The following is a 16,590-nucleotide window of genomic DNA, read 5'->3' on the forward strand; positions in this document are numbered from 1 at the left end:
TCCCTACCTATTCAACATAGTACTTGAGGTCCTAGCCAGAGCAATTTGACAACAAAAGGAGATCAAGGGGATACAAATTAGAAAGGAAGAAGTCAAAATATTGCTTTTTGCAGATGATATGATAGTATATATCAGTGACCCTAAAAATCCCACCAAAGAACTCCTAAACCTGATAAACAGCTTCAGTGAAGTAGTTGGATATGAAATTAACTCCAACAAGTCAATGGCCTTTCTCTACACAAAGGATAAACAGGCTGAGAAATAAATTAGGGAAACAACACCCTTCTCAATAGTCACAAATAATATAAAATACTTTGGCATGATTCTAACTAAGGAAGTGAAATATCTGTATGATAAGAACTTCAAGTCTCTGAAAAAAGAAATTAAAGAAGATTTGAGAAGATGGAAAGATCTCCATGCTTATGGATTGGCAGTATCAATATAGTAAAAATGGCTATCTTGCCCAAAGCAATTAACAGTTTCAATGCAATCCCCATCAAATTCCAACTCAATTCTTCAACGAATTAGAAAGAGCAATCTGCAAATTCATCTGAAATAACAAAAAACCTAGGATAGCAAAATCTCTTCTCAATGATAAAAAACCTCTGGTGAAATCACCATGCCTGACCTAAACTGTAATACAGAGCAATTGTTATAAAAACTGCATGGTACTGGTATAGCAACAGACAAGTAGACCAATGGCATAGAATTGAAGACCCAGAAAGGAACCCAAACACCTATGATCACTTGATCTTTGACAAGGGATCATCAAGTTTTTATTATCATTGAGTCATGTGCTTTGAATTAATAATTTTAGAGCATTTCAGTCACCTCTAATAGAATATTGTCATTGGCCTTGGAGGGGAAAGTAAAGTGTTCCAAGGAAGGATGCTTGTCTTAAGGGAATCATTGGATGTAATACACAAACTAAAAGGAAGATTTGAAGTCATTTGACTTTAAGCACATTTTCCACCCCATATCTTTCCTGGTAGGATGAAGCTATTTTCTGTATTTTCTTCTGGAATCTTTCTGGCTTAGTAAGGTTTGATGTAGAGAAAAGAAAAGCTTCACTTGATGCTTTTAGAGAAATACAAAATATAATATATCCAACTCTGTCTCCTTTGGAGTTAAAAAATAAAAAAAAGTTCAACAAGTTAAATTTGAGCAATCCAATAGGTTTGAATCCACTTCGAAATAACACAGGGTGCCATTGGTGCACGCACTAATTTATAGTCATTTCAAATGCAAAGAACTTTTCAAACTAACAGCTTCTTAATGAGAATGGGGCCCTTCCAAACGAAGGATGACTTAGAGCAGAGTAACAGGAATGAACTCTCAAGTTTTGTTTAATGAAGAATTTTGGTTTGTTAAGGTAGTTAATTTGGGTCTATAAATCCAGTGCGGGAGCTGAGGTGTGTGCAGGTCCAGGAGCCCTGAGTAGTTTTCTTCTTCATAGTGACTGTTCTACTGACAGCAATAATAAATGTCAATTAAGTAACTGCAGATTAGTAGTCACACATTTACTTTCCATCTCCAATCAGCTCACTAGTGGGATCTTAAATCGTACCTAATGCTTGCCCCCCAAAGTTTTAATAAATAGAATTAGTATTATACCCTATGAATACTGTAATTCAGTTTATTTTTATGCACAGAGGTACAATCTCTGAATACAGCCCTGAAGCTCATATGTTTTTCTTATTGTCCATCAATTACATAGTTTGGGTAGTTAAATACCTTAGTGGAACACTTCAGCTTCTGACTTCCTTAGCTCTTTTGTTTCTATAGTCTTTTGTTCAAAACATCACACCAATCTATATCTGTGGTCAGCTCTTAAGTCTGGTCATCCAAAATCGAAGAAAATAAACAAAATCTGCCCTCTTGCCATAGATCTATATTTTTAAAACTAAATTTATTTTAGTTATCTATTGCTAGAGCATCCAAGCTTTCCATTCATAAATACCCCCTCCCAAATTCTTACTATTCTCTTGTTTATAGCTTCCTTTTTTCCCCAAGTTCTCTCATGTAAGATGGTGCTCATTTGGTTGTTTGAAATATATCAATTTCATCCCTGTTTCTCTCTGTCATATGACCTCACTAAGTAGCAGAAGACATTCTGCCTCTTGCTGGGCACAATTGATTATTCTTACAGTACTTAAACTGACAATCTTTCACTCATTCATGTTTTCAGGTTTCTCTGATCTTACAATTGCTCTTGATGTTTCTTGTCTCTCCTTCCTCAATTTCTTCTCAATATTCTGCCTCTCCCAGTGGGCTTCTGCTTGTCTACCTTATTCCTTGTCAAGGACTTGGACAATCCATGTCTTTATCTTTCTTCACAATTTATTTATATTCAATGCTTTCTACTTATACTAGAACTCAGCATACTCTCCCTGACATTCCCTAACATGATCCAACTAGCACTTTTGGATTCAGTATTCACTTTATTTCCAATTATCCAGCCATATGGCTTTTATTCCATTAAAAAAATAAGTAAACATTAAAAGTAGTTCTTCCCATGTTAGGATTTAAGAGCTGTTCTATTTCTAGTTGATTTTTTTTTCCTTGTCACTCAGATATTGACTCAATTGCTATCCTTTCAGAAAGTGCTTCTCTAGGGGACCATTAGAGCTAAATTACCCACTCAGTCACTAAGTATAATGTGTTCATCAGCTTTCTATTATTATAACGAAATATCAATGATAACTTCAAGGATAGAAAGGTTTATTTCGACTCTACCCTTTAGAGGTTTCAGCACACACTTTTGGATTGGGGTAAGGTAATCCATCACGGTAGAAATAAACAGCAGTGCGAGAGATTTACTTAAACATAGCCAGGAATTGACAGAAAGAGCAAGAGAATGGGTCATTAATCACCTCAAAGGGGAGAATAACATTCTCAATGACCACAGGAGATCCTGACTCTCCAGGTTCAACCACCTTTCACAGTGCCATAGACTGGGACCAAACTATAGTGTCCAAACTAAAGTGTAATACCAAATAGCTTTAATTGTCACATTTGTCACAGTTAGGGTTACTATTGCTGTGATTAAACATCCTGACCAAAGCAACCCAAGGAAGAAAAGGATTATTCAATTTATGCTTCCACACCACAGTCCATCATCAAAGGAAGTCAGGACAAGAACTCAAGCAGGGCAGGAACCTGACAGTAGACAGGAGCTGATGAAGAGGCCATGAAGGATGCTGCTTACTGGCTTACTCCTCATGGCTTGCTCATCCTGCTCTCTTATAGAACCTAAGACCATAAGCCCAGGAAGGTACCACCCATAATGGGCTGGGTCCTTGCCCAAAAGTCACTGAAAGTCTAAGAAAATGCCCTGTAGGCTTGACTATAGCTTGTTCTCATAGGCACTTTCTCAACTGAGGCTCCCTCCTCTCTGATGATTCCAGCTTTTGTCAAGTTGACATAAAACTTGACAGTATAATATTGTAAAGCATTTTGTTCATTAGTTACTTGTTATCCAATTAGAATAGATCTCTGGGAGTCTGCAGGAGACTCACTTTATTGTCATGGGATGAGAACATGGGAGCTCAACACTGGTAAATCTATGAGCTATATCTAGTCCATGTTTTGCATTTGCTCTCATATCATATTTCACTTGTTGGTTTTTAAAAATAAAATAGTTCTACTTTATTGTCTTAGATGGTACCAAAAATTTCAGCCCTTTTTATGAATCTCTCCAAAGGGTGTTTCCTTCTCAGCTTCACAACTGGAGAAAGGAGAATCCTTTCTCCGGCAAAGTCTCTCTCCTCCTAAGTCATTCCTGAATCTCCAAATTAGCTATTATGTCATTTTCATAATTATTCATATAATATTACTTTTCACCTAAGCAATGACCATGGCTGTGTCAATCTTGTTTATTAAAAAAAAACAGAAAAAAATTTTCAGACAACTTTATATATTAAAATGATGCATCCTTAGGATATGGACCTCAACTCAACCTCCACACTCCCTCCGAGGACCCAGGTACCTCCCTCCCTGTTCTGTTTTCCCCCTTCCTCTTTTTTGCACTTTTATCACCTTTCATCTTCTTTCCTTTGTATAAAGCCAGACCATGAGTGCTACCTGCTGTGATGTTGACTGATCTCCTTGGTTTGCTCTTGTGTAAGTAACCACTGCTGATATAAATGTATGACCTCAGATACCACGTCATGCATAGGAAAAGGCAGAATCCCACAGCATTTCTTATCATCCTACAGCCCTTAATATTTCCACCTCATTTCCCATGTATTTATTGGGCATTTGGTGGGGCACAATAGATAAGATTATCCACTCAAGGCTGAAATTCAAGTGTCACTTATTTTTAGCATTTGACCAGTTATGAGACTCCATGCAAATTTCTGCCTGTACAGAGAAGCTTCTTGTGTCAGGGATAGAGCAGTAATAATGTTCACAAATGTAAGTATTTATGGAGAAAACCCTTAACATGCCTATTTAGCAAGACAACAGTAGTAGGTTCTACCCTAAGACTTGTGACCTCCTGAGTCATGGGCTTTTGGCCAGATTTATAAGACCAGCATGGTTTCCCTCATGTGGACCAGGTCTCAGATTCATCAGCAGTGATGGGTTCCTCTGAAATAGCACGTATCTTATGTGGAAGGTCAGAGTAATAACATGATGGAGAGTTTGTTTTTGTTGCTGGATAATACTAGTAATGCCTTTTCTCCTTTGCTGGCCTGGTTAACATCTGCAAGCTCTGAGAAAACTAGCCAGCAGGGATGAAATTTTCAGGTCAGTTCCAACCTGATCTCTCTACATTCTACAAAAAACATATGTATACTATCTCCAACAATAAGGAATTATCAACTAGTTTTGGTAGAAATAAAGATCAGTGGCAGTAGCCTATGTTATTTTAGGGTTCTGCCCAAACAATAAGTGGTAGGTATGGATCCTACACATGGCACTGAGATTTTCATTTAATAATTCATGTTTTTTTCATAAAAAGCATGATCAACTCATGCAGAGTATCTAAATCCAAATCCTTAAAACAAAAGATATATAATATATATGTACACACACATATTACAAAAATTGGGTTTCAATAAAGCTTTTTATATATCCGTAGTTTGATGAACCCATGACCAACCCTTTCTCGTTACTGTCTCGAATAAAGATCACCGATTTACCCTTTACTATCCAGCAATTCTCTCACCTACTTTCATGTCATATGAGTTCTATAGTCCCCTCATCCCTAAACTCTACGGATACTCAAATACTTAAGACTAAACTTTCAAAGCTAGAATCCACATTTGAAGGATGTTGTGCAGCATGTAGTTCTGGGCCTGGCTTATATTACTAAGTGTAGTATTTTCCAGTTTCATACATTTTTTTCTATGAAGTTCATTATTTCACTTTTTAAAATTGCAGAATAAAATTCCATTGTATGCATGCTCCATGGTTTTCTTACCCAGTGATTTTTCATGGTTATCTAGGCAGATGTTGGATATCTAGGCAGATGACATTTCTTAGCCGCTGTGCATAGAGCAAAATTGGGCGTGGATATCTATATTTCTCCTTAGGAAGATATTAAGTGCTTTGATTTTCCATACAGTAGTGATACAAGAGTATCATATGGTAGTTATGTTTTTAATTTTCTAATAAACCTTTACATGGCCTTCCATAGCTAAAATTTTACTTTTTAGCTGCAGTGAAAACATAAAATTCCTGTGTTAAGGACTTCACATGTGCAATTTATCTTAAAGAAAAAAATCATTCTCTAGTTGATCAAAATTGTTTCCTACTGACCCAAATAAATTAAAAAATAGAGAGAGACCTTAACTTAAAACATTGTACAATTTGATCCTAATTTTGTTCATTTTAAAGTCACAATTCTGTCTTTGCCTGAATTTAAATTCTTGAGATGACCACAAGAGATTCAATTAGCCAATTCCTAAGATTTATTTATCTCTGAATTCATCCCTGCACATTTTCTGCCTAAATTCTCTTGGATATCACCTTTCTCTATTTTCTGTTATCTTTGTACACTCTAAGAAGACAAGTTATATATTTATAATTTTCCTCCATTTAAAATGATTTTTCTGGATTTAACCCATGTTTTCTTGGATGCTTCAAAATTGATTAAAAACTAAAATAGAGGAGGAAGTCAGAGATGCTTTTAGTTATGATTTTAAGCACTACTGTTTAGACAGTAACATTGCAAAGGGGAAATTATATCTGCTACTGATCTGTCTTGCATATTGATCTTATGTGTATAATGGAATCTTGGATGTGCTACTGAGCAAGAAAACAGTAACTAAAAACAGAAACTTGTAATTTGCTACCTGCTGTACAGAATAAGTTGGATAGAAATGAGGACAAAGATATTTATAATAAACAGAGCAGACAATATTAGGCAGAGCAAACAAATCCCTGAAGGCTCTCATGTCATTTCTAAGTGAAAAATGAGGCTCAGAGTAAAGTTAAATAACATGATGAATGTATTAAAATGTTTCTAAGTGTGACAAAGGCCACAGTTAACTATTTTATGACATTCTATTCTATTCCTCTATAAATCAGGAAACAGTAGATAATATTTTTGGTGTACTATTTCATTCTGATAAAGCTCATGGACAGAGTTTCAGTATTAATCTACTTTTTAATAATTATCTTTATGAAAGACACATAATTACTCAAAGTGGTATAATATGAAAATAGGATCCCAGTTTCCAATTATGAAAAATTTGATTTTTCATTTTGTTACTAAGGAAAAATATTTCAGAATACTATTTTGTTGACCATTGAGTTGACTATGTTCTATAATTAGTTGCTTATTAATTACAGTTAATAGCTTATTGATTAGAAATTTTGTGAAAAGCTATGGTCTTTTGTGGGGTTGCCAGAAGGCAGACACTGTGCACAGCAACTCGTTCTTCATTGTGATGTTCTTGTCATATGTAAAGTAACAATAAGGTAGCTTTTGAATAGGGGTCACCCTTGGGTACAGTGCTCCAGTGTCTTAAAAGTCACTAATAACAGTAATACATAGACTTGGCTTTTTCCAAGCAAGCCAACAGTGTTGATTTACGAACTTCCCTTTTTCTTTATGCTCATATTTCTTATGCATATATACACTGGATGCATCTGCTTTTCTTACCCATCCACTTCACTTGGGACTTCCTAATGAGTGTATTTAAATCACTTTCGCTTATATCTTTCTTCTTTTCTCATTAAAAAACATTTTAATTAGCAAGTGTGCTAAAATATCAGGTGTCAGGTGTTTAAATAAATTTGTGTGTGTGTGTGTGTGTGTTGGAATTGATATATACAACTGAGTTCATTTGTAAAAATGGGTATGGGTTGGGTAATATTTGAGCTGCATGTTATTTCACATGCTCTAAGACAGAAGTTTTGTATAGAACAATACATAGACAGAGCATGTGTATGTTACAAGTTATTTCAACATGCTCTAAGACAGAAGTTTTGTATAGAACAATACATAGACAGAGCATGTGTATGTTGTTCAGAGTTTTCAATACTTTCTTGCCTGGGAAAATACCCCAGCTATGTCTTCTTTGAAGTCAAAAATAAGAAGATATTATTTTAATGAAGTGGGGCATGGAATAGAGTTTTGCTCCTGATTAGCTGATAACAGACTTATATGATTGTAACTGCCGGCATGTTGCAATGCTCCTCAAATGGGACTGTGTTTCTCCACACGTGTGATGTTTGCCATCTTTCTGCAGAAAACAGTGGGTGCATTTTGATTCTTAATGTGAGAGAAGAAATCTCAAGGGAGGGGAAAACCATGCTGGAATAGCAATGAGGAAATAGTTGCTCTACATGACATTTTATTTCTGGATGGCTAGAAAGATCAATGTACTTGCCTGCAGCTCATGAATTAATATCCTCGGCTATCAAGAAGGCAGACACTGTGCACAGAAACTTGTTCTTCATTGTGATGTTCTTGTCATAAGTAAAGTAATAATAAGGCAGTTTCCAAATAGGTGTCACCCTTGGGTATAGTGCTCCTGTATCTTAAAAGTCACTAATAACAGTAATACATAGACTTGACTTGAATTTTCCAAGCAATTGAGACTATTTCTATTATACACATGGAAAGCCCAGACTCTTGGTAACTCTGCCTTGTATAAATATCTTTATAATACCTCAAATGTCATCATCTAGCCAGTGGATCTAATATGAGAGATGGGCTGTGTTCTTGAAGAGGAATTTCATTCTTATCTTAATAAATGATTTAATAGTCATTTCCATAGTAAAGACAACAAAATTCCAATATTAATGTTTGTACCACTATAAGAGTGTGTTAAAATATGCAGTGCTCATCCTTGTTTATTCGAAAGAAACATTTAAATATTTACTAAGAGTCAGTATTGTGCTAGGCATAGTGTGTGCAACCACCATTTCTGTTTGCTTTAAATGATACAAATAGTGGATACAGGAACTTGCTGTGTCACAAATGCAAGAAGGAAATGCAATTTCCTTTACAGAGGGTTTTTTTTTTTCCTAGATGTTGATGAAATTAGACTGATATTACATAGGATGCAAAAGAATGCACACCATGCATTATAGCTAGGTAGCACATCAGCTGTGTAGAATGCATGAGACCTCAAATAAAGGATGTTGCTTTACATATCTAATTGTTGGTGTCAAAACTGTTCTTCCGGACCTCAAACATAATATGACATAAAATTAAATGAATTCACAAAAGTAAGTTGAGCAGAATTAGTGTTCTTGGGAGCGGTAGAAATACAAAAGGTTACCAAAGATTTCTGTAACATTTTTGAAGAGGCCAATTGTAAGAGGAATGAAAGAAACAGGTGGTATAATAATGGCCTTGAATCTGTCATGAAGGAGCCTCACAGGATCTTCAGCCATCCTTCATCTCTTTGCAGAATAAGGCACTATTTGAATGATGTTCTAATAGTAAAATATCTTCTTATTGCCACCTAACATTAAGTAGCCTTGTGAGATAGCATTGAATTCTCTTTACATTCAAGGTGGAAGATGTAAGACTCTGACATTTAAGAGCATCCAGCCTAACAAAGAAAGCACAGAGATCAGAGGAACTTATCTTCCACTGATTTCATTTTCCCTTCATTCGATAGGCACCTGCAGAGCAGATAGCCAAGGTGGCTGAAGCTGTTTAGCAGAACTGCCATCCTGGGCAAACTCCTTCACCCTCGTTGAATCTGTGGTTTTCAGAACTTCATTTATAGTTTTATTATTAAAATAGAATCTATTAAAGGTAGAACAAAATGGAAGTTGTAAGTAGCTATATCATATTACTTTATGTCATAAAGTTAACGAATTTGTGTGTGTGTGTGTGTGTGGTGAGTGTGTGAGAATAAAAGCAAAGTGATCTATAACAATTCACGGTATCTGTCTATCACAACTCCCTCACCTATGGTGAGGTTATAGGGAATGGAAGATGAGAGCTTGGCTTACTCAGTGAGCCCAGTTGGGATGCCTCATGTCCTATTTTAGGTAAGCCATTATGAACCAAATACATTCACCACCAAGGAACCAAGGTATAAAACATAAAAAATGCCTACATCCGGAAAGCCTCATGATCTGAACCTGTGTAAGGAACTGGATATGGATGGCAAACTCCAGAACTTCATCCAGAGTAGATGGACAGTGGAGCCCGGAGAACTGCTCAAAGACCTATGGTAAAGCTAGTCTGGAGTACTCAGAACATTTAAACCTAAAATGCAAGACAGCAACTCCTCATGTAGAAGAAACAAAACAATTCCCCAAAATTATCCTCTGAGCTCCACATGCATTCTTGTTCACATGAGTCCATGACACACATTAAGTTGCTAATTAATTATTTAAATATATTTATGACATATTTTATTTGTTCCTAATGTCATATGTGGCTAGTGTTCTTCCTACTTACATTTATAGGTTAAGTTAAAATTTGCTAACTAATAAATAAGAAAGGAATCCCTTTATAAGTTAAGTTAAACTTGTTAACTAATAAAGGAATCCTACGGAATTTCAAGCAACAACATTCAGAACTGTGGTTGTACAATTTGGTTCTTCCCTTTCAATTTCCTGAACCCAGTACCCTCAGATATCTGCTCCCTGTCTTCCACTGAAACTCCTCGCTAAAAGGTTATCAATGATTTGTGACTGTAAACAGGTCAGTCTACACATCCTGCCCACAGCTGGACGTGGTTTTCACGCAGGTGGGCACACAATCCTGTCGGAGATACTTTCTGTTTAAGAGTATTCTGCTTGCCTGGCTTTCCCTTAACAACCTCTTTCTTTGATCCTTTCTCATATCTCCAGTCTTTACATTGTTATTTCATTGTATATTGTGTGTTTATGTGGGTGGTATATATGCCTGTGTGTGTGTGTGTGTGTGTGTACTTTTGCATGCAGGTATTTAATTATGTGTGAGCATGTGAACATGGAGATTAAAGTAAATATTAGTGACTTCATTGCTTTCTCCTCACTGTTTGAAAGAAGATCTCTCACCGAATACCAGAGCTTGGGTATTGGATGGTTTGCATGCCAGCACTTCAGTTACAGATACTTACTGCTACATCTGGCTTTTCCAATAAATGGTGGAAATCAGAACCTAGGTCCTCTAGACCCACATTTAGCCCTCTGCCCTCACACTTCGGGTCCCTGCTTACTGACAGACTGCACGGCCATAATTGTGAATTTGCTCAGACGTGGTTGAACTATTTTACTTTCGCTCCACTGGAATGTCGAGTGCGCGGCTCAGAGCCACAGAGAGGAACTCGCAGCATTTCCGCTCACATCTGCTTTTGCCCCAGATCCTTATTACATTTTCTTCACCCCAGTTATTAGTTCCCTGTGACTGCTCTGAAAAATTACTACAAGTTCCGTAGCTCAATAAAGAAAAATGTATTTTCTCACAGTGGCAGAGGGCAGAGCATAAAATCAAAACCAAAACAGGACAGGGTGGCCTCCCTCTGAGGCTATTGGGAGCCTCCCTGATCCTCCTTCTGTGTCTGGGGGAGGCTGGCAGCCCTTGAACTATAACTTCATTTCTCTGTAGTGTAAACCATTGCTTATAATCCCCTCTCCGTTCTATTTATGAGTAAAATCTCTTTCTCCTCTTTAAACACACGCAACTTTGTTGTTAGCATGTCCGGCTCAATTGTTTAATTCGAGATAATTTTTTTTCATCTGGAATTCCTGAGCCGACTCACAGTTGATAAAGGGCTTCCTTGCATTGTCCCACTGTTCTCGTCTCGTTCTCCTCTACTCAGTTCCTCTTCTCCTCCTACTTCTCTGTCCTTGTCTTACTCCAGCTGGAGACATGAACGACACGGATGACCGGCGGGTTCACGCAGCAAAGTCGTTATTTCGGGCTTTTTCTTTTACAGCTCTCTTCCCCAGCAGCTTCTTCTTAGGGCAAGGGCTAAAACTACTCTTATTCTACTTCTGGCTGCTACCTAGGGCAAGGGCTAAACAAACTCACCTCACTACTCATGATGACTCCTCTCCTTCTAGCTCCACCCCACCTCATCCAATCAGAATTCACACATGCTCCCAGCATGAGCTCAGTTCATTCACAGATAGGCTGACAGGTCTGGATCGAGAGGAATGGTCCAGCCTGGCAGGCAGCCCACCCAGGCATGCAGCTTCACTGCGCATGCTCAAGCGAGGCAGTAAACAAGTCGGTTTCTCTTTGACTCTTTCCACCCTCTCTCTATTTCTTCCCTCTCATCCCACACTTTCTTTCTTCTCGGCCTTCTTTCTCTTCCAATTCCTATCTTCGAGTTACCTTTCTCCCTTCTATTTCTCTTCTGCCCTCTCTTTTCGTCTCTACCTCCATCCCCCTTCCTCTCCCCCACTCCCATTTCCTGGTATCATAGGCACCATCCATGATTTCTAGGGAACTGGGGAACACACAGCTACTGGGTAGGGGTCGATTATTTTTGAAACAGATTTTTAAATCTCGCTGGAAAATCCCTAGTGTGATGCTACAATGTTTAGCATCATTAACACTAACCCGGAGACCACATGTTGAAGGTCCATCACCAACCTTTCTCCTGAGCTCACGTTGGTGTGGATTATATCTCACTATTACCTTGTGACAGTAAAACTCATCCTCTGTACTTACTCGCAAAATTTTCTCTTTGGCGACAGAAAATACATAAGTGAGAGTATAAAATAAATGTGGCAAGGGTTGAAATCAGATGCAAGAATTGAGGGTCCCATTCTGCAAAAACAAATAGGGATGGCTAAGAAAATTCATCACTAAGAAAATTCTGACCTGGCATGTTGCTTGTATCTAAACTAATGGAAAGTTGCAACTCATAACCTTACAAATAAAATATTTCCTAATTCAGCTGTATATTTTCTTTGCTCTATAGCCCTGATTTTATTTTTGTAATAACCAGATAAGGAAATCTGCTTAGCTGGTAAATATAGGAAAGTCCTCATTTTAAATGGATATCATTTAAGAAAATATTGTGTGTAACTCTCAGAGAGTGAGTAGGAGCATGTTTTTGCTGGATTTTAGATTTCATATAAACAGAGTTAACATATCAGTCACCATATTCTTATTCATACACTATAAAAAGACTGTCAGAGGAAGTAAGGCAAATGCAGATGCATTAATTAACGTTATTTAATCTTTTCAATCTGTTTTGTTCCCATGAAGACACACTTAAAGAAACAAATGGCATTAAATCAATTTGGTGTTTTCAACTTTTATTTGGAGCCAGAACAAGGTTCATCAGCAGTGGGTGACATGTTCACATTTTGTCCTCAGTATTTTTTGTTAAATAGCAGACAGTGTTGTCCTTTAGATAATACGTTTTGGCTACTTACTCGTTATTAACAGTTCTGTCGCACACATCATGATGGCCACCTAAATGTTGTACATGTTGCAAGGTTTTCTTCCCTGGGGGATAAGTTGTTTGTTCACATTTGGAATCTACTGCCAGTGGTTAAGAACCAGCACACACTGGGCGTTTAGAGAGGCAGCACAGTGTTGAAGACCATGTGTTTCTCTTGCAACAAACCTGGGTTTAGTCTCTAGCAAACTTAGTACTCACAATCACCCTTTATCCCAGTTCTCAGGGATCTGATGCCCTCTTCGTTTAGAGACTCACATCATTTCCATGAGGTACATCTATACATACATGCAAAGCCCTTATGCACGCAAAATAAGATAAATAAATCCAACACAAAGAAACAACACTGTGAACCATTATCGTATAATGTCATGCCTGGAAGGAAGGGTCTTGTGTGCCGAGGATTCAGGCCAGGGTCTTACAAATACTGAGCTCACCATTAACTTACATCCTCAGCCAGTGAATTGGAATTTTAAATGTCAAAGGTCAAAATGTTTCTTATATACCATTAGAATACTCACATGCATAAATTATTAGAGTGGCACTTCCTATTAACTGCCAGATGTGGGAATACATATATTTGGAATACATGAGATAAATTGTGGAGGATTTTTCATAACCCTTCCAGAGAACACCCAAAAGCATATAATTATTGTGTGCGACCACCTAGCATGGTTTGGCTCAGAATTGAGTATGAATGATATGAAAATAATTTATAACTATAATTTATGTCCATAATTACTAGTCATTCATTATTCCTTCTAAATATATAGGAGTTGCAGAGCAAGTGTAACATAGGCTCCTGGTGTTTCATGCCATGAGGATGTGGCTTTCTAAAGACATTTTATTATTTTGCATCTGAAAATTTATTGAATAGGAAAAGGCATCTTGTGTACTGTGTCCATTTTCAATGTGAGCATTTGCCTTCTCAACAGAATTCTATTTTAACATCTTCACTATTAATAATTTAAATGGTTTAGCCTCTGGGTACACAGTAGTAGATTAATAACTACATTCATATTGGTAAAAATATAGCATAAACTTTAGCAAGTGAATGTGCATAGGGGGATTTGAAAGATGGACCATTTGTAAAAGTATATACTGTAGAAGCATGAGGTCCTAACATCCCATTCCTGGAATTCATACATAAGGCAGACATACAGCATGAGTGTCTGTAACTCCCACACTCCAAGAAGGGGATGGGAAGCCAAGACAGAAGAATCTAGAAGTTTGGAGGTCAGCTGGTATAGCTTATAAAGCATAGAACACCAAGAAATTTTGTTTTAAACAATATGAAATGTAAGGATCAATACTCAAGGTAGTCTTCTATCTTCAACATGAGTAGTGTCACTGTATGCTTCCATTCACAGACTAACATGTACACACACACCCACACAAACACACAACACTGTGCAAAGGATCATGAGCATACTATGGTTTCTTTAGTCTAGAATAAATGAACATTTCACAATTCAATACACTTGTGATTTTTTTTTGTTGTGTATTTGTGTGCATATGCCTGCAGGTGTACTTTTCTGTCAGTTATAAAAGAGGTCTACATGGCTGCTTTCCACCGCCACTCTTGATTGTGTGGATTTCTGAAACAGGTTCTCTCATTGCAGATGCAGCCTGTCCTTTATTCAAGAGTGGTTGGCCAGAGAAGCCCTGAATCTTCCTGTCTGCATCCTCTGATGTTGGGTTTACATATATGCATAACCATGCCCATTTTGATATGGGTGTTGGGGACCCAAACTAAAACCCTCAAGCTTGTACAACAAGCTCTTTATCCACCTCCCTTGATCAATTTCATAATTTTATTTTTGATGTGACATTACTTTTCTCCTCAAAATGAACAGACGTGGTTCTTTTGTTGTTGTCTCTGAGGGTGTCATCTCATCAACACCCATCTCTATTGCAAGGCATTCAGCAGTGACTAGAGAGATTGCACTTATGTACATACTTCTAGGTTATTTAGGTTTAGTGTAATATCCTCAGAGGCACAAAGGTAGCTACTGTATCAACTTACATTCCTGATCATTTAGAATTTGCAGCTTTATCACTAGCTTGTGAGGAAACATCATTAAGCTAAACTTAACAATAGCTTAACAAATACAAAACATATGATTCTGTTGCTGAAAACAACCATTGAAGAGATGGGATAAGAAGAAAAACACAATTTACAAAATATGATGCATGTGTGCACTCCATACACCTGATGCTATACCCGCTGTCCTCGCTAAAGTATTGAACACACGAGTCTCTGTCCCATAGAATCACAGAACACTTAGGATGAAGCCAAAATAGTCCTTTTACACACAATTTCCATTAGTAGTCTTCATAAAAATATGATATACTAAAGTCACAATCTATAGTTTCTCTGAAATTTCATGTGGGAGTGCCATAGCTCGCTCTTTCTTTCTTTCTTTCTTTCTTTCTTTCTTTCTTTCTTTCTTTCTTTCTTTCTTGTTTGTTTGTTTGTTTTTGGTTTTGGTTTCTCTGTATAGCCCTGACTGTCCTGCAACTCACTTTGTTGCAGGCTGGCCTTGAACTTGGGACCGCTGCCTCCCAAGTGCTGGGATTAAAGACGTGTGCCACCACCACCTGGCTTTTTTTTTTTCATATCTCATTCTTAATGTCTCTGAGTGTCCAGTTACCTGTAGGTTCATCTAGACTGTTGACTATCTCAGGTCAAGTTCATGACTTACATTAGACTTACAATTATAAGAGAATTGTTACCCTTCTTATACTTTAGTATGTTTCCTTTCCCAGCTCCCTTTGCTAACTCACTACCAGACAATCACATTTTAGATGCATCTGAATAACTGATCTACAAATGACCTGCATTTTATAAGTAACATTATATGAAGTTGCAATCATCTTTGAAAACCATAAATGATGATCAACCTACCGATAGTGGGAAACTGATGCCCTTCTTGTATTGCACTGCTTATGATTTAAGACATTTAGTATAATAAGACTTGAAATCTTCATTTTGATGAAGATAAAATATATGCTTTACATAGATCATTAGTTATATTTTGTAATGCTTCATTATCTCAAAAGTGGTTCATTCTCCTCAAAGAATATCACAAAGATTTTTAAGTGCATAAAACAGGAAACAAAGAAAGGCTTCTGTGTCTGTCCAATGCTATTCTAGACTACATTGCTGAACACACACTTATTAATTAAAAGAATTAGTCTACTGTACAGTGAAACTGTTTTCTTAGGCTTTATTACTTAGTTAGTTGAGGAAAGGATAATATGTAGTCATTATGTTTGAATGACATTAAATTATTTCTTCTGAGTAGAAAGAAACAGCCCCAACATTTATGGCTACAATTTTCTGAGGTCATTTACTAGGTTTTAATCTAGGGAGTAATCTCTGATATTCTTTCTTGAGTGACTTAAAAACTCCATTGCTCAAATGGTCATTGACTATACTCTTCCCACTCTGAATTTCAATTTCAATAACCATAAGTTTTCAGCATTCATGTTTTTCATAATGTTTCTTTGAAATAATACTATTCAATGTATACTGATTAAAACTATAATAATGATATTCCCTCAGATAGCTGTCCTGGCAGTTGGGTTGTGCTCATTTATCCTAGGTTGTAACTGATATGCTTGAGGAACATAAGAAAAGAACATTTAAAAGGGTCTTTGGTTTCAGAGAGAAATATGGGTCAATCAGCATTGATTGGATGTGGGAAAAGGAAGGGGAAGAAGGGCAGAAAGTAGAAATGAGAGTATTTGAAATTTTCAGAAGGGA

Source organism: Mus caroli, chromosome 10, assembly GCF_900094665.2.
Source record: "Mus caroli chromosome 10, CAROLI_EIJ_v1.1, whole genome shotgun sequence".
NCBI classification, from domain to species: domain Eukaryota; kingdom Metazoa; phylum Chordata; class Mammalia; order Rodentia; family Muridae; genus Mus; species Mus caroli.